This window comes from Coptis chinensis, chromosome 5 (assembly GCF_015680905.1).
Source record: "Coptis chinensis isolate HL-2020 chromosome 5, ASM1568090v1, whole genome shotgun sequence".
Classification (NCBI taxonomy): Eukaryota; Viridiplantae; Streptophyta; class Magnoliopsida; order Ranunculales; family Ranunculaceae; genus Coptis; species Coptis chinensis.
The window spans coordinates 65,772,210-65,794,847 of record NC_141460.1 but is presented as its reverse complement, the minus strand read 5'-3'; positions in this window follow the sequence as shown (position 1 = coordinate 65,794,847).

The window sequence follows — 22,638 nt, the reverse complement described above, 5'->3', positions numbered from 1 at the left end:
AGTTCATTATATATGTGTATATTCGTAGATGATGATTATTATGTACGTATTAACTTAGATTTCGACATGATTATTCTGTATTCATTGCTAGTGAGATGTATAGATATCTGATAATAAAGTAAGAAATAATACTTTTTTTTCTTAGTCGTTGTAGTATAGATGAAGTTTATGAGTACCTTCGCTGGAAAACTCTCACGAGGCTATAACTCGTCAACAAGGGAATTCCTAGTGGTTTAAGGTCTTGTTGCATATGGTCAATGCAATTGCACTTAGAGAAAAGTGATTAGTTAGATTTCCATTTTTTGTCACTTATATTAATTTTTCATATTTGCTTGAGGACAAGCAAAATGCTGTTTGGGGGTGGTTTGATAAGAGCCCAAAACTGTAGTTTTAACCCATTAATAATATTACATTTATACCAATTATGTGTATAATAAATAAGAGTTAGTATTGTTTACGTGCTTTTGTGTATTTCAGGTATTAGAGTCAAATATGTGAAGAAATATGTCACTTTTGCAAGAGAAAGGAGCAAAGGTTTGTTACTAAGAAGTTCTATGATTAAAAGTCAAGATTCATGGAGAAAAAACCTTTTTAAACCCCAGTCAAAGTTGAAAAGTCAAAGTCAACGCGGGCAGAAATAGAGCATAAAAGTCAACAGAACCTCCGCATGCCGTATCGTTGGACTCAAACCTCGGAATTGGGCATACTATATGTCAAAATGACCGGCTCGGAAAGAGATTTCTAATGGTCTAGGCCTTAACCCAATCAAAGTAGAAGTGGATGAAAGACTGTTGCTGTAATTTCTAACATAGAAACTTTTTTTGGACTTAAGTAATTAGGTTTTGGGCTTGATTTAAGGGCCCAAAACATGGCTCCAAAGCCCATGCACAAAATTATAAACCTAGCCCTCTCTTATATAAAGAGGACTAAGGCATAACTCTCAAGATACTTAAACTTAGATAGATATAATTAATTAGACTAGCTTGTAGGCCCGTGCATACGCACTGGCTCTTTTGAAAACATTTAGATTTTTTTTCTAACTCATTGACTACCGTTTTAGTCGCTAACCCGTTTTAATTTTTTAACAAATAGTTTTAAATTAAGTTTTAATTAAGTTTTAAAAACCCGTTTTTTTCAATTGAAAAAGAGATTTTGTTTTAATAGGAGAAGGATTCCCGCTTTAATTAGAAATGTTAGAATTTGTTTTAATAGGATAAGAATTCTCGTTATAATAGAAGAGGAATTCCCATTTTTCAAATAGAAGAAAAATTCCCGTTTTAATAGGAGATGACGTGGAATTTTGTGGGAGCTCGAAAAATGCCCCTTGTGGGACCTTTAATATTAAGACTAGCTTGTAGACCCGTGCATACGCACCGGCTCTTTTGAAAATATTTAGATTTTTTTTTTAGAAAATTGGGACTACCGTTTTAGTCGCTAACCCATTTTAATTTTCTAACAAATTGTTTTAATTAAGTTTTAAAAACCCATTTTTTTTCAATTGGGAGAGAGATGATGTTTTAATAGGAGAATAATTTCCGTTTTAATTAGATATGTTAGATTTTCCCTTTTCAATAGGGGAGGAATTCCCATTTTAATAGGAGAATGATTCTAGCTTTAATTAGAAGTGCTAGAATTTGTTTTAATAGGAGAGGAACTCTCGTTATAATATAAGAGAAATTCCATTTTAATAGGAGATGACGTGGAATTTTAATAGAGCTTGAAAAATACCCCTTGTGGGAGCTTTAATATTAAGATATAGATATAGATAGTTAGAATTTAGACTTAGTTATTAGTTTAAACTTAAGTTTTAATTCATTAGCTTCTTCATTAGTGTTAAGTTAGTTATTTGTTCTTCATTATTCAATTAGATTAGTAAAATCCAAGTTAGTTCTTCATTATGTCTTCTTCTTATTTATATGTTTATGATAGTCTAATGACTTCTAGCTAAACTTCCATGAGAGGGGTTTGATGAAGCTCTATGAAGACTTGATGTGTTAGTTAGGATTATTGCCTTTTAAGAGTTTCACTCTAGTAGGTTAATTGATTTGCCATGAGAACGGGTTGAACTTCCTCACATGCTAATTATTAGTTGGCAAAGATTGTCATGAGTAATTAGGGATCAAACACTTAATCTTATTTTATTAGGATTGCAATAATCTACACTAGCATATTCGGAGTACATCAAGTGGAATCAAATCCCCCTAATCCCTTCTCCATATTCACATTTTAGTATTCAAATCATCATAGTATAAGTTAAAATGTCTAAATTAGTTCAATCGCCATACTAGTATAATTTCAAATTTATTACTCTCATTCGTTTTGTTAGAATCGATTAAACTAGCGGAAACTTACATTTAACAAACTAGGAGTGGAACGAATTCTCCACTCCACATATTTCCTGATAACCGAGAGTAGATAACTTTGATAATATAGCAAACCACAAGCATTTAGTTTTACTTATTAATAACATAAATAGTTAAGAGTAAGTAAAACTATTGTTTTACGTTTTATCAATTCCCAAGACTTACTAGACTAAAACATGTATTAACTTGCAGTTTTCTATATATCAACAATCTAAAGAGTTGTGGGTCTGCCCATAAATAATTAACACGGATTGCAAACCCAAACAGAATTAGGCACTAAGATTTTCTATGACGTGGCGTAGCAGAATGAGAGTGAATACTGATGGATCTAGAACCTAACTTAGCATGATATGTCTTCTTTCTTCTCCAATGAAAGGGTAGCAAAGTGAATGATCGTAAAAATATAGATGGTTGTAGAAGATATGTGGGATATGGATAAGTTTTAAAAGGAAGAAATGGAAAAAATGAGAATGTGGGTTTAACACAAAACTCAGTGGTGGCATGGGCTAGTATTATCATACATCTGAAAATGAAGATGTCAGGTGGCTCCTTTTTGGGTATTATGTCCTTACTAGATGGGTTTAGAAAGTCATGAAGCACAAGAGAAGAAAAAAAGTTAAGTGTAAACTCAATGTTCCTTTGAAAAGGTGGAGGGAGGGAATCGAGGTGGTGGTAAATGATTGGATTTTATGAGGGATTAGCTTAGATGGGTGATGGTCGGGTGGTGCACTAGGTAGTTCTTGAGAGGGGGGATCATCACAGGCTCTTAGAAACTCGTCGAATTCCTCATCTAGCTTGGTCGCATCCTTATAATTATGGTATTCATCTACATCTTTAAGAAAGTCATTAATCTCATCCAAGGAGTCAAAATTTTGATCTTTGTCTTCGTCCATAAGAGGGGTATCTACTAGTGTGGGGATGAAAGCGTCAGAGTCGGAACTTCCGAAGGAAAAGAATTGGTGCATCTGATTCTCTGGAAACGTATTATTAAAATAATCTTGAGCTAAGCTCTCGATCATGCTAACTTCTTCATTGATAGTCATATCGGGTAACTGTTGCATCATTTTGAAAACATTTACCACAACAGAAAGATGGCCAAAGGACATGGACATTGAACCATCGCGGCAGTTTATGAGCGCGTTGGCAGTTGCCAAGAAAAGACGCCCTAAAATGATAGGAACAGAGTCGTTAGCGGCTTCTATGTCGAGGATAACGAAGTCTGCTGGGTAGTAAAAATCTTGAACTTTAACCAGCACGTTTTCAACCACACCCTTGAGATACTTAATAGAATGATCAGCTGATTGCAACGTCATTTTAGTTGGTTGCATATCTTGTAGACCTATTTGTTTATATAGATAATAAGGGAGTAAGTTAACACTCGCCCCTAGGTCTAATAGCGCAGTAGTCGTGTGGGTATCCCCTAAGATGCATTGTACAGTAGGACAACCAGGGTCCTTATACTTAACGATTCCATTATGTTTAGATAGAGTGGGAAACTATTCAGTTAAAAAGGCATATTTAGGAATGTTCGTTTTCCACCTAGTAGTGCACAACTCTTTTAGAAACTTAGCATGTTGTGGTAATTTTTTAATAGCTTTAAGAGAAGGTAGGTTTATAGTTAGATTTTTAAAAACTTCCCTAATCTCGTCAAAATTTGTATCCTTGTTTAACATGGCTAGTCTCTGGGGAAACGGTGGTTTCTCTCTATATTTAGCATATAAATCAATAGGAGTTTTAACCTTGGCCGCTTTTCTCTTGGGTTGTGATTTAACTAGTACCTCTATAGGAGTAGGATCTTCAGTTTCTATATTGGTATCTAGTAATTTTTCATTTTCAACGACCATAGGTAGTGTATTAATGGGCATAGTTACGGCGTTATCAACCACTCTACCAGAACAGAGAGTGGTGATGGCATTTAACTCACCTACGTTTAAGTTTTCATTACTAGTATTACCGGTTACTTCAAAGGTTGTGTTTTGCGTTTTAGGATTAGGTATAACTTGACCTGGAAACACACCTTTTGGTTGGGCTTTCTCTTGGGTTAATTGTTGTATGGAATGATTAATGGATTGTAAAATCTGTTGGTTAGCTTGCATGTAGGCTTCAAAATGATCCGGTTCTGAAGGTGTAGTAGCCACAGGTGATGTGACTGGAACTATCTCACGTTGATTATTAACGGGTGGGTTGTGATAGTTATTATTAACCAGTACGATACCTCTATTGTTATTGTTATAATTATTATAATTATTATAATTCCCTTGTCCTTGGCCTTGTCTTTGTGGAACCTGGTTGTAGTTGTTTACTGGCCTAACATTTTGATTATTAAACCTCGGAGGTGTAACTTGTTGGTTATTCCGCCAACCGAAGTTGGGGTTTTGTCTCCAAGATGTGTTAGGTTCGCTATTTATGGAGCAAACATTATCCGGCTATGCGGGTGGTTGTTCATAGACAAAAGGACAATAGGAGTCGGTATGCTCAAGGTTGTAATAGAAATTACATGGAAGAAAGTTGATGTTCATGACAGGAGTAGGCTTATGTTGAATAGAAATGGCTTCTACCTTTTTTGTGAGGGATTCGATTAGAGTTCTAAGCTTGGGATCAGTTTTAACCTCAAACATATTAGTAGCCTTAACTGTGGAAGAAGAGTTAGCGGAGCGGGGGATGTCATTACCCCCCGTTATTATTACGCTTAGATTGATCTTTTAAAAACCTATAAGCCTCTTAGGCTCCTTTACTAAGGAAACTACCCCTAGTCATTATATCAAGAACCACTTTATGATGATGTAAAAGCCCTTTGAAAAAGGCACGAACAAGCTTGTCTTTCTTAAGGTTATGATGTGAACACTCGATGAGAAGATCAGTGAAACGATTCCAGGCCTCTGAAAAGGATTCATGAGGATTCTGGCAGAAGAAATGAATTTTTTAAAGCATTTCATCTGTCTTCAGTAGTGGGTAAAACTGTTCCATGAACAATTGAACAAGTTTGGCCCATGAGTCCACAGAATTAGGCGTTTGGGCAGTTAACCAAGATGCCGCCTGATCGGGTAGGGTGAAAGGAAACACCCTTAGTTTAATTTGTTCTTAACATATGGTAGGATGATGAAATATGGTAAGAACTTGTTCTATCCTACGCATATGCTGATAAGGCTTCTCGTGGTCTAAACCATGAAAAACCGGTAACAAATTAAATATATTTGGGGGAATTCGAAAATCCCCTACTAGTTCTGCAAGAACGATGCATGACTTAGGGCTTTCGTTTAGGGATTTGTAAAAATCAGAGAGAGGAGTCTCTGTTTCGTCAGCCATTAATGTAGGTGTAGTGTGTGATATTCTAGATAGGCGTGTGCGTTGACGTTTACGATAAATAACAGAGATGGTTTACTCTTACCGGACCTTAATCTCATGCAAGGCTAAGGCCAATATGAAACAAACCACTAACAGCAGTCAAACAACCCTGATATGCTAGAATGAAAAAAAAATCCTCTGACAGAAGAGACGAGGAGTGAAGGAAAGAGTACCTAAATGCCTCCTTGCTTCACGTATGAATAGCGTCTTGTATACGTAATCCCAATGTATTTAAGAAGTTGCAAACACTGAATAGTAAAAATAACTTGAACAAAACGAGAGCCGGTGACTAACCTGTGAAAATCGAGTTTTTCTTCCGAGGGGCGCGGGCGCGCTCAACGTACTGTTTGAAAAAAAAAAAAATCCAGTAACAAGAGGGCAGGCACACTTAGATGTTAGGGTTAAGAGGGCGCGGGTGCGCTCCGAGTACTATTCCGAAAAAATTTCTGAAAAAAAACAACAACCACAGTTAGAACCAAACAATCGGGTGGGTGGGTGAAATGGGAATTTGGTAGAATTGAAAACACAATGGGAAAATAATCTAATAAAACTAAGATGGCAGCAGCGCCATTTGATAAAAGTAAAAAGACAGTTTCTTACCCTATGAATAATAAATTATGCTAGGAATAAGAAATCTATGTTATTCTATGTTTAGATCAACTTTTTACTCTCATTTATCTTATAATAAAAGGGAGTCAGAATTCGTTCCACTCCTAGTTTTGTAGTCGTAATAATTTCTCTAAATTAACAATCCTACAATATTCGTGAGAGTAATGGTTTAATAAACTAATATATGGAAATAACTAATTAAGATATTCTAACTTATACTATGGAAATTTAATACTAAGATGTAAATAAGAAGAGATGTATTAGGGGTATTTGATTCCACCTTGATTAAAACTTAATAGGCTAGCATAAATTTGTTGTAATCTTAATCTTTATGTTTTCACACAAAGGTTGGGTCTTTTTAATCCCTAATTATTCATGGCAATCTCTACCAATTAATAATTAGTATGTGAGGCAATTTAAACCCATTCTCATGGTGAATTAACTACCTTCTAGAGTGGAATATTTACTACAACTTATTCTACATTGACACATCAAGTCTTCATCAAAGCTTCAAACCCCTCTAATAGAGGTTTAGCTATGATTCATTAGACTATCATAATTAAAAGAATAAGAATAAGATATAATGAATAACTAATTTATTAAAGATAACTTGAATTGAATTAATAGTGATTAGGCTAATAAAACAATAACTAAGGTTTAACTAAAGAATAAAACTAAATTATTATCTAATTTATTAACTAAAGGGTGTTTTTTTTAGTTTTTACTTAGTCCTCTTTATATAGGAGAGGGCTAGGTTTACAATTTCGTGCATAGACTTTGGAGCTATGTTTTGGGCCATTAAATCATGCCCAAAACCTAATTACTTAAGTCCAAAAAGGGTTTCTCTGCTGGAAACTACTTCAACAGTCTTTTTGTCCACTTTTACTCCTCTAATTAGATCAAAATCTAAACCATTAGAAAGCTCTTTCCGAGCCGGTCGTTTTGACATATAGTATGCCCAATTCCGAGATCTGAGTCCAAAGATATGGCCTGCAGAAGTTCTATTGACTTTTATGCTCTATTTTTTCCCGCATTGACTTTAACTTTTCGTCTTTGACTGGGCTTTAAAAAGGCTTTTTCTCCTTGAATCTTGGCCTTTACTCATATAACTTCTTAGTAACCAACCTTTGCTCCTTTCTCTTGCAAAAATGACATATTTCTTCACATATTTGACTCAAATACCTGAAATATATAAAAGCACGTAAACAGTACTAACTCTTATTTATTATACACATAATTGGTCTAAATGTAGTATTAATAAGGGGTTAAAAGTACAGTTTTTGGCTCTTATCAAACATCTAGAAATTTCTTTTCAGTAGTAGTATAATTACGTTGAGCATCATTTAAGATTTTACAAGCATAAAAATTACGGTGGACTTATCATCTAACTTCTGTCCTAGCGCAGCAACAACGGCATAATCACTAGCATCACACATAAGTTCAAAAGGCTTAGACAAGTCTTGTGGTTGTATGATAGGTGCAAAGGTTAAAGCGGCTTTCAAAGTTTTAAAAGCTTGTTTACAGTCATGATTAAAATAAAAAACAACATCTTTTAGGAGCAAATTTGTTAACGATCTAGCTATTTTGGAAAAATCTTTTATGAAACGTCTATAGAAACCTGCATGGCCTAAAAAGACCCTAATGTCACTGACAGTTCGTGGTATAGACAGAGACACTATCTTATCTAATTTAGCTTTGTCTACTTCTATGCCATTGTTAGATACAATATGACCTAAAACTATGCCTCTTGTGACCATAACATGACAGTTTTCCCAATTTAAGACCAAGTTCTTTTCCTGGCACCGTTTCAAAACTTTAGAAATGTTTGAAAGACAATCTTCAAAGGAATGACCATGAATGGAAAACTCATCCATGAACTACACTTCCATGAATTTCTCCACCATGTCACTAAAAATATGAAGCATACAACGCTGGAAAGTACCAGGTGCGTTACAAAGGCCAAAGGGCATTCGTTTATATGCGTACGTACCGAAGGGACATATGAATGTAGTCTTCTCTTGGTCGTCAGGGTCAATAGCAATCTAAAATTAGCCTAAGTAGCCATCTAAAAAGCAGTAATAAGCATGGCCGGCTAGACGTTCGAGCATTTGGTCTATAAAAGGTAAAGGAAAATGATCATTACATGTCATGACATTTAGCTTCCTATAATCAATACAAATCCGCCACATTATAGGAACTCGGGTGGAAACTAACTCTCCATCGACATTACGGATGACTGTAACACCTGATTTCTTAGGGACTACGTGAACTAGGCTAACTCATTCACTATCAGAGATGGGGTATATAATACCAGCATTGAGTAATCTTAAAACTTTTGCCCTAACTACCTCTTTCATGGCAGGGTTCAAATGACGTTGTGGCTTGCGGAAGGTTTTCGCATTATCCTCCAAATGTATGCGATGTTTGCATACACTAGGGTCAATACCCTTAATGTCATCTAGAGACCAACCAATCGTATAACAATATTGATGAATCACTGTAACGCCCGTATTTTTAAATACGTATTTTTCTATTTAATAAATTAATTAAATTATTTATTTTTAAAAATTCGTCGGATTGGACTCGGGATACGTGGGCTACGTTTTGGGCCGAGTCTGTATGTTGGGCTTGGGTTTGGACCCAAGTATATAAACACATTGTTCGGAAAATAGGGTTGAGAGAAAAATAATATATTAAAATGGAGGCGAGCTTGAAGCTTGTTTGCTTTCGGCGTTGGAAGAGGCGACGGCGGATTAGGAGAGATTAGGTCGAGCTATTAAACGGGTGAGTAGATTAGTTTTCTATTTCCGCGGTGATAACCGTAAAAACAATAGAATCCTAAATATTAATGCTACAAGAACACTAATAAAATCCTACCGTTCTACGTTTAAATCAATTCTTCTTACTCTCAAAACATAATCATGCAATACAACGAGTAAGGATTTGGGTTCCACTCTCAATCTATCAAGACTTAATAGAATTCAACTAATCAAACCCAAAAGGAACAAAGAGAGTGATGTGTTTGGTGTTTAAACTAAAACTAATTATAAATTTAAGACAACTAAATCTAAAGATTCTAACTTTATGAAATTTAACAAACAATAATTAAAATCTAACATCAATAACTTCTGAAAATGACTAACAACCAAGAAATGAAATTAGATCTAAGCAATAGATAAATGACAAAATCGAATTTGATCAATAATAAACTACTTTATTTATCTAATGAAGCAATAACAATATTTTAATACTTTAAATTAAAACAAGGGAAATGAAAACTAATCAAAATGGAGATTTAATTCTAGATCTAAAAATTATTCTAGATCTAACTTTTTCTAACCCTAAACTCCATTACATTAGCTTCCTAACCTAACTGCCATTAACAAAGAGTCAAGCTTTTGTTTTATATTCCAGATCCAAAATCGTGCATGGGCTTGGAGCCATGTTTTGGGGAAAAATGGGCCCCAAAACCCAATTTCTTTAGTCCAAAATGGGCTCTTCAGCTGCAGTTAGCTTTGACAGATGTTTCGTCCACTTCTGCTCTTCTGATTGGGTCAAGGCTTGGACCATTGCAAAGCTCTTTCGAGTTTTTGAAAGGTAGGCCCAATTCGAGATCTGAGTCCAAAGATATGGCACTTTCGGAAGTTTAAACGACTTTTGCTCCTTTATCTCGCTAAAGTGGCACATTTACGCATAATGGACTTTGAAGCCCGAAATGTATAAAAACACGTAATCGTTATTAACTCTTACTTATTATTCACATAATTGGTCTAACGATTATTAAGGGGTTAAAACTACAGTTTTGGGCTCTTATTAACTTTTTAGCATTAAAAGTTTATGTTTATGTTTTCGGTTTATTATTATGTTATTATCGTTCGTACTGTGGTTGTTAAAAATATGGGTTAAACTGTCGAGATTGAAATCGATGGTTAAACCGTCGGGGCAGATTGGGTGCTGTCGAGTTTGACTTTTGGTGGAGTGGTGTTGGGATTATAGGAGTTTGAAACCGCTGAACGATTCGAAAACTCATTGGAGCTTTGTCGATGGAGCGCCCATGCTAATGAAACGACTTGCTCTTTGATGGGTTGGTTTGTTTTTGTGGGTTCGGTTGTGGGGTTAGTGGGATTACCATTGGTGGTGGTTGGAGGTCGTCATGGTAATTTGGAGCTTGGAGAAAGTTTAAAGGAGTGCGTTAATGGGTTCGCCATTACCGCCATCTTTTGGATTTTGTTGGTAGTTTAAACTGTGTGGGTTGTGTTTTTGGATGTTGTGTTGGTGGTCGTTTGAAGGGGCTGTTTGAGTGTGTGGGGGCTGTCGGTGGGGAGCTTGGAGAAGCCATTAATGGCAGTCCGAAATTTGTAGATCTACTTTTGAAGAAAGGATTTGTTTAATTAATTGAATCTTTCGTTTTGTTAATGTTGTTTGGGTTGTTATGGGGGTTAAAAATCGATTGGTGGAATTGGGTGGTCGTGTAGAAGGTGGGGTGGTCGGTTTGGTGCTGGTGGTGGAGGAGAGAAACTTGAGGAAGATGAACAGTAACAATTTCGGTTTGGGCTTTGGGCCTAACCCTTTTGGTTTTGTGTGGGCCGAAATTTAAATGTTTGGTTTGGGCCAAATTCTTTTATTTTGTCTTGGGCCGATTTCTTTTAGTTGTTGGGCCCGATTTTATTTGGTTTAGGTTAAGTTTTCTTGGGCCAGTTTCTATGAGTTTGTTTCGGGCCGAACTCAGTTGTGTTTTGGGCCAGTTCAGTCTAAAGTTTTTGGGCCAGTTTCTAATATTTCTTGGGGCCAGTCCATAGGACTTAAAATAGATCTAATTGGGTCTTTAAATGTTTAAACTTTCGGGTTCTAAGGTTTGGGCTTGGCTAGTTGGGTCCGAACCGTTTCCGTAGTCATGAGCCCATGAGTCATGCACATTGACCTTAGCCATGAACCATGGCTATGACCCTGAACCTGTCGAACATGGAAACGACAGTTTGACTTTGACCATGGCATGTTGACTTTGCCCATGCCAGTTTGACTTTGACCATGACGTGTTGACTTTGATAGTTGACCATTGACTTTGACCGTTGACCGTTGACTTTGACCGTTGACCGTTGACTGTGGAATGTTGACTGTTTTCCAGTTTTTTCACATATTTGATTATATGGACTAATATAGTAATAAAATGTTGTCGAACATTATATAACGTTGTTTGTCATTATCTAATTATGATTTGACGTGAGTAGTGTGTAAAGTATATATATATTGGGCTTTGATTGTGGACTGTAGACTGTTTAATTGTGTTACATTTTATGTTGTAAATTGTATGGACAAATCAAATGTTGAAATGCTGTGGAAGCTGATATAAATTTTGGTTGTCATTATCTAATTAAGATTTGACGTTGATATTGTGACACTATGTAATATGTTGGGATAGATATATTGAATGCAATAGTTTTGGAGACATAGATGTATAAAAGCTTTATTATTTTATATGTGAGATGCTACTATGAGGTAGTATAATATGTGTGGATATTTTCCCACGGGTTTGTGGCGTAGTGCAATAATATATTGGCACGTGAAATAATAAAAGTGGTTACGAGATATAATTGAGATATTTCTAAATAGTGTGGCTTAGTGCAATAAGGTAATTGACCTGCACGTGATATAGTGGAATTATTATGAGTCATAGATGGATGACACCTGAATAAATTATGTAACGAAAATCCTAGAACCTGACTACCACAACTCATGTGATCTGCCCTGTGTGGGCGTATTTAATATATAAGATGTTGATATATAAGATGTTGATATATAAGATGTTGTATATATATGAGATGTTGATTGACCCATGTGTTGGGCAATCGTAGCCGAATAGTGGCTTGATATATAAGATGTTGATATATAAGATGTTGTATATATATGAGATATTGATTGACCCATGTGTTGGGCAATCGTAGCCGAATAGTGGCTTGATATATATGATGTTGATATATAAGATGTTGTATATATATGAGATGTTGATTGACCCATGTGTTGGGCAATCGTAGCCGAATAGTGGCTTGATTATTCCGTTCGAAAATATTGGAACGAGACGCGCGATATTTTAGGCCGAATAGGCGCATTACTTATATAATGGCTTCCGTGTGAGGATTTACCTGGTGTGCGGCATCCCGCTCAGGGTGGTTACGCACGGAGTGGTACATTATATAAGGGGAGGCATGTGGATGTACATGTTCGGCGTTGGGTAGCGATTGTGGTAGCCAGGGAAACTAGGTAAGACATAGATACGACGTGATTTTAGGGACACACAAAGAAAACCTTAATTAATATAATTATGGTAATATGTTTGTTAATGATGTATATGTAGATAGATGATTATATATGGTTTTGCAGAAGGGTGGGTCAAACTAATTACTTGGGCAGAGACGACCCACTCGTGATTGAGCATGAAATGAGAATGCGATATAATATGTTTGTTTGGTTATTTGTTTAGTTGAACCTAAAGGCCTCGATGGAGGAACTACATGCCTTATTTATTATGTGTATAGTTTGTTGTGTGGTTAGTGGGAAGTTAAAGGCCTCGATGGAGGAACTACCTACCTTAATTATTATTCTTAAGGATGTTGTATTTGTCGTTGAAAGTTAAGGCGCCTCGGTGGAGAAACTAAGCGCCTTGTGGATTGTGTTTATATTTGTATAAGTATATGTTGTTTTAGGGCTACTCACACCAAAGATTGTTTATAATGTTGACCGATTTTTGCATGTTTGCTTATCGGGTGTGTTCATTAAATGAACATAGTTGATAAGTCTTGACAGGTTTAGTGATGAAGAAGATTGGTTGCTGCTTGTGGTTTGCATTAGCATTGCATTTCAGGATGTATTTTGTTTTCCCTTAAGGTGATATAGATTTTCAGTCTAGACAATGTATTTGTACTTTCATTTGTAATTTTAAATAAGGAGTTATTGAAAAGAGATTTGTAACCTAATCTTATTTGTAAATTTTTGTAATGAAGAGGACATTTGTTTAAGTTAAAATTTTTATTGGTTTTTAATTATCCGCATATTTAAAACTGTTTATGGGTTTTTGGAAGTTGAGAGTGCGTCACACCTCGGAGATCGAAGAATCGGGAACAAATAATGTTTTTCCGAATTCTGTCGAAATTCGGGGTGTGACAATCACCCTAATCAAATTCGCCTCTTCAGTAGCAGATAACTGAGATGATATAATAATCGGATGAGTGCCATCTGGATCAAGATGAATGTACTTTAACTCAGTGGGAAGAGGTTTAACCTCAAGGGCTGGAAGAGTGGATAGGAGGGTCTTCCTCCTCAACAACACAGATTTGTTCAGGAATGAGTTCTTCAAACTCAGGAGCTAGATCTACTGAGGGGTTATGGATAGGAGTAGACTCTAAAAGGGACTTCTGGGATGTAGGAATCATCAGTATTGCCAAAGAAAAGGAATTGGTGCATCTGGTTTTCTGAAAACGTTTTATTGAAATAATCTTGAGCAAGGTTCTCAATCATGCTAACTTCTCCATCTATAGTTGAGTCTGGTGTCTGTTGTATCATCTTAAAAATATTTACCTCAACAGCAAGGTTTCCAAAGGAAATGTACATCGAACTATCACGGCAATTAATTAGGACATTGGCAGTTGCCAAGAAAGGATGCCCTAAGATGATAGGAACAGAGTCATGAGTGACTTCTATGTCAAGAATAACGAAGTCGGCTGGATAATAGAAGTCTTGAACTTTAACAAGAATATTTTCAACTACGCCCCTTAGGATACTTAATCGAGTGATCGGCTAACTCCAAAGTCATTTTGGTCGGTTTGAGATCATGTATACCTAGTTGTTTATAAAGGTAAAATGGGAGTAAGTTAACACTCGCCCCTAGATCTAGAAGAGCAGTTGTGGTGAAAGTATCGCCTAAGGTGCATTTGTACAGTAGGACAACTAGGTTCCTTGTACTTAACGATTCCATTGTGTTCAGATAAAGAGGGAAACTGTTTAGTTAAAAAGGCTTCCTTAGGTATGTTTGTTTTCCTCTTTGTGGTGCACAAATCTTTAAGAAACTTAGCGTGTTTTGGAAGACGTTTAATGCCATCAAGGAAAGGTAGGTTTATAGTCATATTTTTGAAAACTTCCCTAATCTCATCAAAGTTATTGTATTTCTTTTATCATGGCTAGTCTCTGGGGAAATGGGGGTTTTTTCCCTATATTTAGTTTAAGGGTCAATAGGAGTATTGCCTTTCTCTTTAACTTTTGTTGATTTCTCCTTCGGTTGATGTTTATGGTACTTCTACAGTTGTAAGGATCTTCAGTTTTAACTATGGTATCTAGTAAGGTTCCATTATCTTTTTCAGTTGGGGAATCTTCTAGCATAATTACTTTGTTGTCAACCACTCTCCCTGAATGGAGAGTAGTTACGGCCTTTAATTCTCCCTGGATTAAATTTTCATTACTAGGATTACCGATTACTTCAAAGGCTGTGTTTGTTGATTTTGGATTAGGTACGGGTTGACCTGGAAACATGCCTTTTTGTTGGGTCTTTTCTTGGGCTAATTGTTGAATGGATAGTAAAATTTGTTGTTGAGCTTGCATGTATGCATCGAATCTATCAGGTTGGGAAGGTTGAGCGGCCACGGGTTGTGTAACAGGAACTATCTCACGATGGTTATTAACTGGTAGAGTATGATAGTTGTTATTTACCAGGACTATACTTCTATTAGTATTATAATTACCTTGCCCTTGTCCTTGCCTTGGTTGAAATTGGTTATAGTTGTTGGTGGACCTAACATTTTGATTATTAAAAACTGGAGATGCGGCTTGGTGGTGATTATTTCACCAACTAAAATTAGGATTTTGTCTCCAAGGTGCGTTAGGTATATTAAAAGCCCAGACATCTTCTGGCTGTGATGGTGATTGTTCATAGGTAAGAGGACAATAAAAATCGGAATGCTCAAAACTAAAATAGAAATTACAACGAGGAGAGTTGATGTTCATGATTATAGTAGCTTTCGCCTCTTGTTTATGTACATAGAGGGCATCTATCTTATGAGTGAGGGATTCAATTAAAGTTCTAAGTTCAGGATCTGATTTTACCTCAAACATACTGGCTGTCTTAGCTGTAGAAGAAGAAGGGGTAGAGCGGGAGTAATCATTACCTCCCCAGTTGTTACTTTTCTTGGACTGATTATATAAGAAGTTATATGCATCTGTGACTCCATTACTTAAGAAATTACCTCCATTCATGATGTCTAAAGTCTCCTTATGGTGTTGGGATAGACCTTTGAAAAAGACACGAACTAGTGTGTCTTTACCAACATTATGATGGGGACATTCTACTAGAAGATCAGTAAAATGATTACAAGCCTCAGAAAAAGATTCTTTAGGCTTTTGGCGAAAGAAATGAATATTTTGAAGCATTTTGGCAGTCTTCTGTGGTGGGTAGAATTGTTTCATAAATAATTCAACTAGTTTTTTTCATGTGTCGACAGAGTTCGACTTTTGTGATGTTAGCCAAGCTACTGTTTTGTCAGCTAGGGTGAAAGGAAACATCCTAAGCTTTACTTATTCAAGTTTTACGTTAGGATGATGAAATGTAGTAAGAACTTGTTGTATCCTACGTAAGTGTTGATAAGATTTCTCATGGTCTAACCCATGGAAAACAAGTAGCAGATTAAATATATTAGGGGGGATTCTAAAATCTCTCATAGTGTCTGCAAGGACTCAGGTCCATCATTTAAAGCCTTATAGAAATTAGAGAGGGGTCTCTCTACTATTTCTTCACTCATTTCTACAAATGTAGTGTTGGTGGGTGTAGGTGGTGTGTGTGTGTTGATGTGTAAATTTCTAAATAGGCGATTATTTTTGCATCTACGAGAAACTAATATGGCAGGTTTATGCGTACCAGATCTTAATCTCATGCAAGTTTTAAGTCTAATAGGCAATTCCTAATAAGCATGCAAAAATTTCCTGATTATTACTAGAAATATAATCCTCTTACAGTATATGCGAGGATGTAAAGAGGTGTTACCTAGAGCATCCTTGCTACACATATAAATAGCATCTTCCACAACCTTGAAGCACGCCTATTTGTTATTTGAACAATTATACGAGTACTAGTCCAGGTTCACTAGGTGGATTGTGAAGTCCTGTAAAAAGTTTAACCTGATTAATGCTAAAGTTTAAGAATAAGGTTCAAGCTTTTTACTATGGGTTTCGTGTTGGGCCTGGATGTCAGGCCTATGGTCGGATTGTGAAACGGGTTTTGGTAGTGGGTGAGCTTACTAATTTAACTATTAATATTTTCAAACCGACGACCAAGCCACTTAAGAATTAAGAGAGGTTGTCTGTGCGTGCACATTCCTTAATTAGATAACTCAATTCTTTAAGTTTTCTAGACACCGTATAGTATGAAATATTAATTTTGAATTATAAAGTTATTGGGCATACGAGTACTGTACTGTACTTATGAGGTAATATTGCACATAATGTAAAAAAATTATTTTATTCTAATTAAACTAGGGCGCGGGCGCGCTTGGAATTAGGCTATTTATGGTGTGGGTCACGCCTTTGGTGTGGGGCACGGGCCGCACTTTGTGAAGGTGAATCTAGGGCGCGTGCGCGCACTCATAAGTAAAAATTGAAGTTTGATTTTTTTAGGGTCAGGTCACGGGGTTGCAGGTTGTTGAAATCACAACTCGTATGCACTCAAACAGTAGCAGAAGTATATCGAAAAAATACGAACTGTAAAAATAGTGTTTTGGTTTCTGAATAGTGAAAACAATTTTGATGATCTAAACACGCAATACGTAAACAAGCAAGATGGCTAGCGTCGCCATTTGATAAGTATTGAATATTTAGATTGAAGTGACAGTAGATTGAGATGCTTGAATAGTTAATAAAGATGTGAAAATAGTTATTTCGATACTCTTAAATATCATAAGATAAAGAGAGTAGTCATGTTCGATCCACTCTTAGTTGAACGTACTTGAATACTTATCTAGACTAACTAAACTTCTTCACTAATGAAAGTAATATGATATAAAAAATAGTACCTTTAAGATGCTAAATAGTGATTTAATTGATAAGAGAAGATATTATAGAGGGAAAATTCCACCACGCAATTCTATTGACTATTAGTTAGTTGTCAAATTGCTTGTTTAAATCCCTAGTGAATACCAAGTCATCTCTGATCAAGGTTTCACTAGCATAAGAGATTAGTACCCCCACAAATCTCTTTGATGGGGTTTCTAATCTCTAGTTCTCCGTTATGAGTTCTATCTCTAAAAACTCACAAAGAAAAACTTGAAACGCTAATACAAATCAATAACTAAACTACTAACAATCATCCTCACGTGGCTTCATAAACCCCCTCCAATGGAGGTTTTAGCCTTGTGTTATCGAATTAAAATAAACTAAACAATTAATATAAGACATAAGAGTAAAAGAGAATGATCGAAATTGAATTCTAAAGCTTTATTTGATAAGGTTTAATGGTGGCTACAATACTAAACTACTTAACCTAAACTAAAACTAAATTATTCTATTCTATGGATTGTATTCTACGTCTTTGAAGAGGCTAGCCCTAATACTCTTTATATAGAAGAGGATTAGGTTACAATTTTCATGCATGAACTTAGAAAGGGGACTTTGGGCCTCTAATGTGATCCCAAAGTCCATTAGGTTAAGTCTAAAGGGGCCACTATTGATGGAAATTACTTTAGTACCCTTTTCATCCACTTTTACAGCTCTAATTAGGGAAAGGCTGGGTCCATTAGAAATATGGTTCCGAGCCGGTCGTTTTGACATAAAATAGGCCCAATTCCAAAGCATTAATCCAAAGATATGCCCATTTGAATTCTGATGGTTTTTTATCATTTTTCTTCCCGAATTAGCTTTAACTTGGCTTGAAAAGGCTTTTCCTTCTTAATTATTGGGCTTTAAACATAGAACTTCCTCAGCAATCATCTTGACTCATTTTACATGCAAAAATGATGTCTTTAGTCACCTAATCAACTTCAAATCCTGAAATACACAAAAACACATAAACAATATTAACTCTCATTTATTATAAACATAATTGGCCTAAGTAGAATATTATTAAGGGGTTACACTTTTGGGTGCTTATCAACTGCCAAACTAAATTGAGATTCATCTTCCACCATATAATTTATTTCCTTTTTTTCAGGCACTTCCTACATTACTTAAGAACTATTGACCGCCATTACCGTACATTCTTCCTCTAGAGTGCTAATAGGTTCCTCATTGTTTTCTATTTTGTCCATTTCTAGGTCTTCTCCTCTAAGAACTTCAAAAGTTTCCTCAATGTCAGTGTTCAAGTTTGTCAAGTTATTTTCCAACACATGTTCTAAAATCTCTTCTGCCGAAGTATCCTCATCCATGGGTGCAGTGCAATTATAATCATTTGGATCGTAATATGATGGTTCCTGGTTGGTTGTTAGGAGGTCAATGATTTTCTATAAGAGTGATGGTGTAGTAGGACATGTGAGAGAAATTACATCTTGAAGCATATCAAATTCGGAATTCACACTATAGTCAGATGGAGGGTTATGGGATTTTGATTGATCATAAATATCATGATCGGCTTTAGTAATTAGCTTTGTTATAGTAACACCTTGTTTCACTTGTTGGTGGGGGTTCTAGATTGTTATAGTCTCAGATATGGCATCGATTAAAGTAGATTGGAGAAAACACAAAGTATTTGCCATTTGCTGAAGAATTTTTGTTTTCTCAGCCATTACCTAGTAAAGTTGGTCTGTGATAGATGGTGGAATGAAATATGAATTGTGTATGAATGGTGATGAATTGTTGGTGAACCCATATTCTGACTGACCAGGTGGAGGTATGAATGATGGCTGACTATATGTGGTGGAACTCCATGAATTGTTTGTACGACTAGGAAACTCTTATATGTATTGGGTATTAGTGAAGTTTGAAATTTGAGGTTCGTAATTGTAAGAAGAGAATAATTTTGTGGACATACAACTATTTGATATCCACAAGACCTCATGTGCTGATTGGTGGAGAGGTTGTCCAGAAAAACTGTTTACCTGCTCGAAAAAACTGTTTATCTGCCCACAAAGTGTTTGGACCAATGAGAAGCTGCTGTTTGTGGACAAGTCTGACCACAAATTCGTTCTCTTGTAAGAATTTCCCATAGTATACTCGAATTTGGTATATGATGGACAATGAGAACACCAATGGTACGGACTACCACTATAAGAACATGGTTCTGGGTTTGCAGAGTAATTTCATAAAGGATCCAGTGCATATTGATGGGCCATGTATGCTCAAAAAAGGATGATGCACAAACAACAGAAATTTGTTTTTGGAATTGTATTGAATTTGATTTTGGTTGTAACAATTGGAGTTATAGAAACGGCTGTTGGTAAAAGGCAATTGTTCTAAGGAGCTCTCAATGCGACAAGTTGCTCGAATAGTTTGAACCATTGAGTGGGTAGTCATGTACATCTTAGTCTTTATTGGACGTACGATTAAGACCTTCTCTAAAGCGAACAATGAGTTGTTCTAGACTCTCCATAAGATTATTGCGAGCAACAAGAGAGTAAAACTCTATAACATACTCTTAAATAGATCTAGCTCCTTGTCGACAATTTTGTAATTTGGCAAACAAATGTTGATGATAATCTTCAGGCAAATATTTAGCATGCAACATCTTTCTCATACGATACCATTGTCGAATTGGATTTTTACCTGCAAGTCTGCATTGCTCGTTGTTGTTATGCCACCACGCGGAAGCACTACACTTCCTTTCAACTTATAAGCAACCATCTTCACTCATTTAATTTATCTTCAGGAATATACATGAATTCAAAAAAACTATCCACTTCATGCATCCAATCAAGAAATTCTTCAATGTTAAGATTACCTTAAAAAGATGGAATATCAACTTTGATTTTGTACTCAATAATTACACCATAATTGATTTTTCCACCATCAGAATTTTGATTGAGACGCTTTTCATCTTGTTGTTGCTCGTACCAAATTTCTTCTGCTTGATCCTCATCAGAATCATCTTGTTCAAAGTGCTCTAATCCTTTTTCCTATGTGGATAAGGACTGGCAAAAGACGTGGCGCAGCTTTGCATGGTTGGTTAAGATATCCGTTAGGGCGAGTGGAATTTTTAAGGAAAATTTGAGAAACGTTCTCTAGAAAAGTAATGCTTTTAGGATCAACAATTGGTAGGTTATCAGATCTGGTGGAGGGTTGGATGGAAGATGGATCTTCATCAACCGTTTGCTTACCATCTCTGAGTTCGAGTTGTTTAAGACGTTCTTCAATTTTCTTCATTGAATCTTCAAACCTTTCTTTAGGAACTAATTTCTGACCATCAAGCCACTTTAATATCTCATCAAACTTTGGATCTATTTTTTTCCAAGGCGTCACTAAAATTCTTGAAAGGAGTTCCCAATTTTGTAAGCAACCAAAATTTAGAGGAAACCCTTGCAAAGAGAAAAAACTTGTAAGGAGAGAAGAGTGATCTAGTAAGTTTGGAGAGACTTGAGAGGAGTTATTGTAATCTTATTTCCCATACTTATAAAAGGATTCGCTCTTATGGAAGTAGGCATCATTAGCTGAACCATGTTACATCTTTTTTTTTCATTGTGGTAAGTTCTTTTGCTTTATTATTACTTGTTTGTGATAGTTGTTGATTGCTTAGGAAGCTGGGTTAGTTGTTGATTGTAGTTAAAGTTTAGATTTTCGATTGAAGTAGTAGATCGTTCAAGTACAAGTTATCTTAGTAGGGATCGATTGGTATTGTTTTCCCCAACAAGTGGTATCAGAGCCATGGTTAGATTAATCACAAAGATTGTTATCCAAATCATGCTCAGAAGGTGTTTGATAAAATCCCTGAGAGGAGGTTTGAGTTGAAATAACTTGTTAAGATGGATCATTCTATAAACACTCGCATGCCTAGTCTAAATAGAGGTAACTACACCATTTGGAAAGTCAAGATGGAAGACTTACTTTATTGTAAGGACTTGGCATAACCCATTGAGAATGGATGAGTAAAACCGAATACAATATCTGATGCCGATTAGAAGATGCTTGATGAAAAAGCAATTGGGTGCATTAGACAATGGATTGGCAATAACATAATCCATGTTGTATCCCAAGAGACCACCATATTTAGTTTGTGTTAGATATTAGAAGACCTCTACGAGAAGACAAGAAATGACGCACAGAGTAGCTCCTATCGCTCAGAGATTCTTGTTACAGAAAGCAAGAGAGAGGCAAAAGTAGAGAGCCATCTCATTCTAGAGGTGATTACAAAAGAAAATTTAGGGGCGTAAGTAGACCTCCTAAGAAAGACTTGGCGTGCTATCATTACGGTATCCGTGGCCACTTCAAGTATGAATGCATAGAATTGAAAAGGGATGAGAAGACTAGTACCGTACATGAAGACAAGTTAGAGTTGAAAGAAAGCACCACCGGTCGAGACTCCATTATCATAGCTTCAAAAGGTGGAGTAGGAATTGTGTTAGATTGTGATGAGTTATGCTTAAGCACTTCATATCAAGGTACAGAGTGGGTGGTAGATACAGGTGCTTCCCACCACGTCAAACCCCACAAGAGTTTCTTCACTACGTACAAATTGGATGATTTTGGTGAGGTGAAGATGGATAATAATGAAGTCTCAAAGATTATAGGCATTGGTGATGTTCATGTAGAAACCAATGTCGCTACACCTTGACACTCAAGGATGTAAGACATGTCCCTGACATTCGTCTAAGCATAATTTCCGCTGAGAAGTTAGATGGTGAAGGCTTTCAAAACTCGTTTGGTAAAGGGGTATGGAAACTGAGCAAAGGTTCCATTGTAGTAACCAAAAGGAAGAAAACTTGCTCGTTTTATAAGACACAAGCTAGTTTGTGTAAAGCAGAGTTAAATGTGGCACAAAAAGAAACTTCCTCCAAACTATGGCATAAGAGACTGTGTTATATGGGAGAGAAAGGCATGGAAGTTCTTGCCAAGTAGAAGGTCTTGCCAAACACCAAAGATACACATTTAAATAAATGTACTCATTATTTGGTCGAAAAGCAACACAAGGTGCCTTTCCAAAGATTCCCCTCTCACCGAAATGAGAATGTCTTTGAGCTAGTACACACAGATTTATGTGGTCCTATAAAAATGAAGTCCCATGGGGGAGCTTTGTACTTCTTGACTTTTATTGATGATGCGTCAAGAAAGATATGGGCATATAGTTTGAAGACCAAGGATGAAGTACTTAGCGTGTTCAAGACTTTCCATAGCATGGTGAAAAGAAAGACATGGAAGCCTTTGA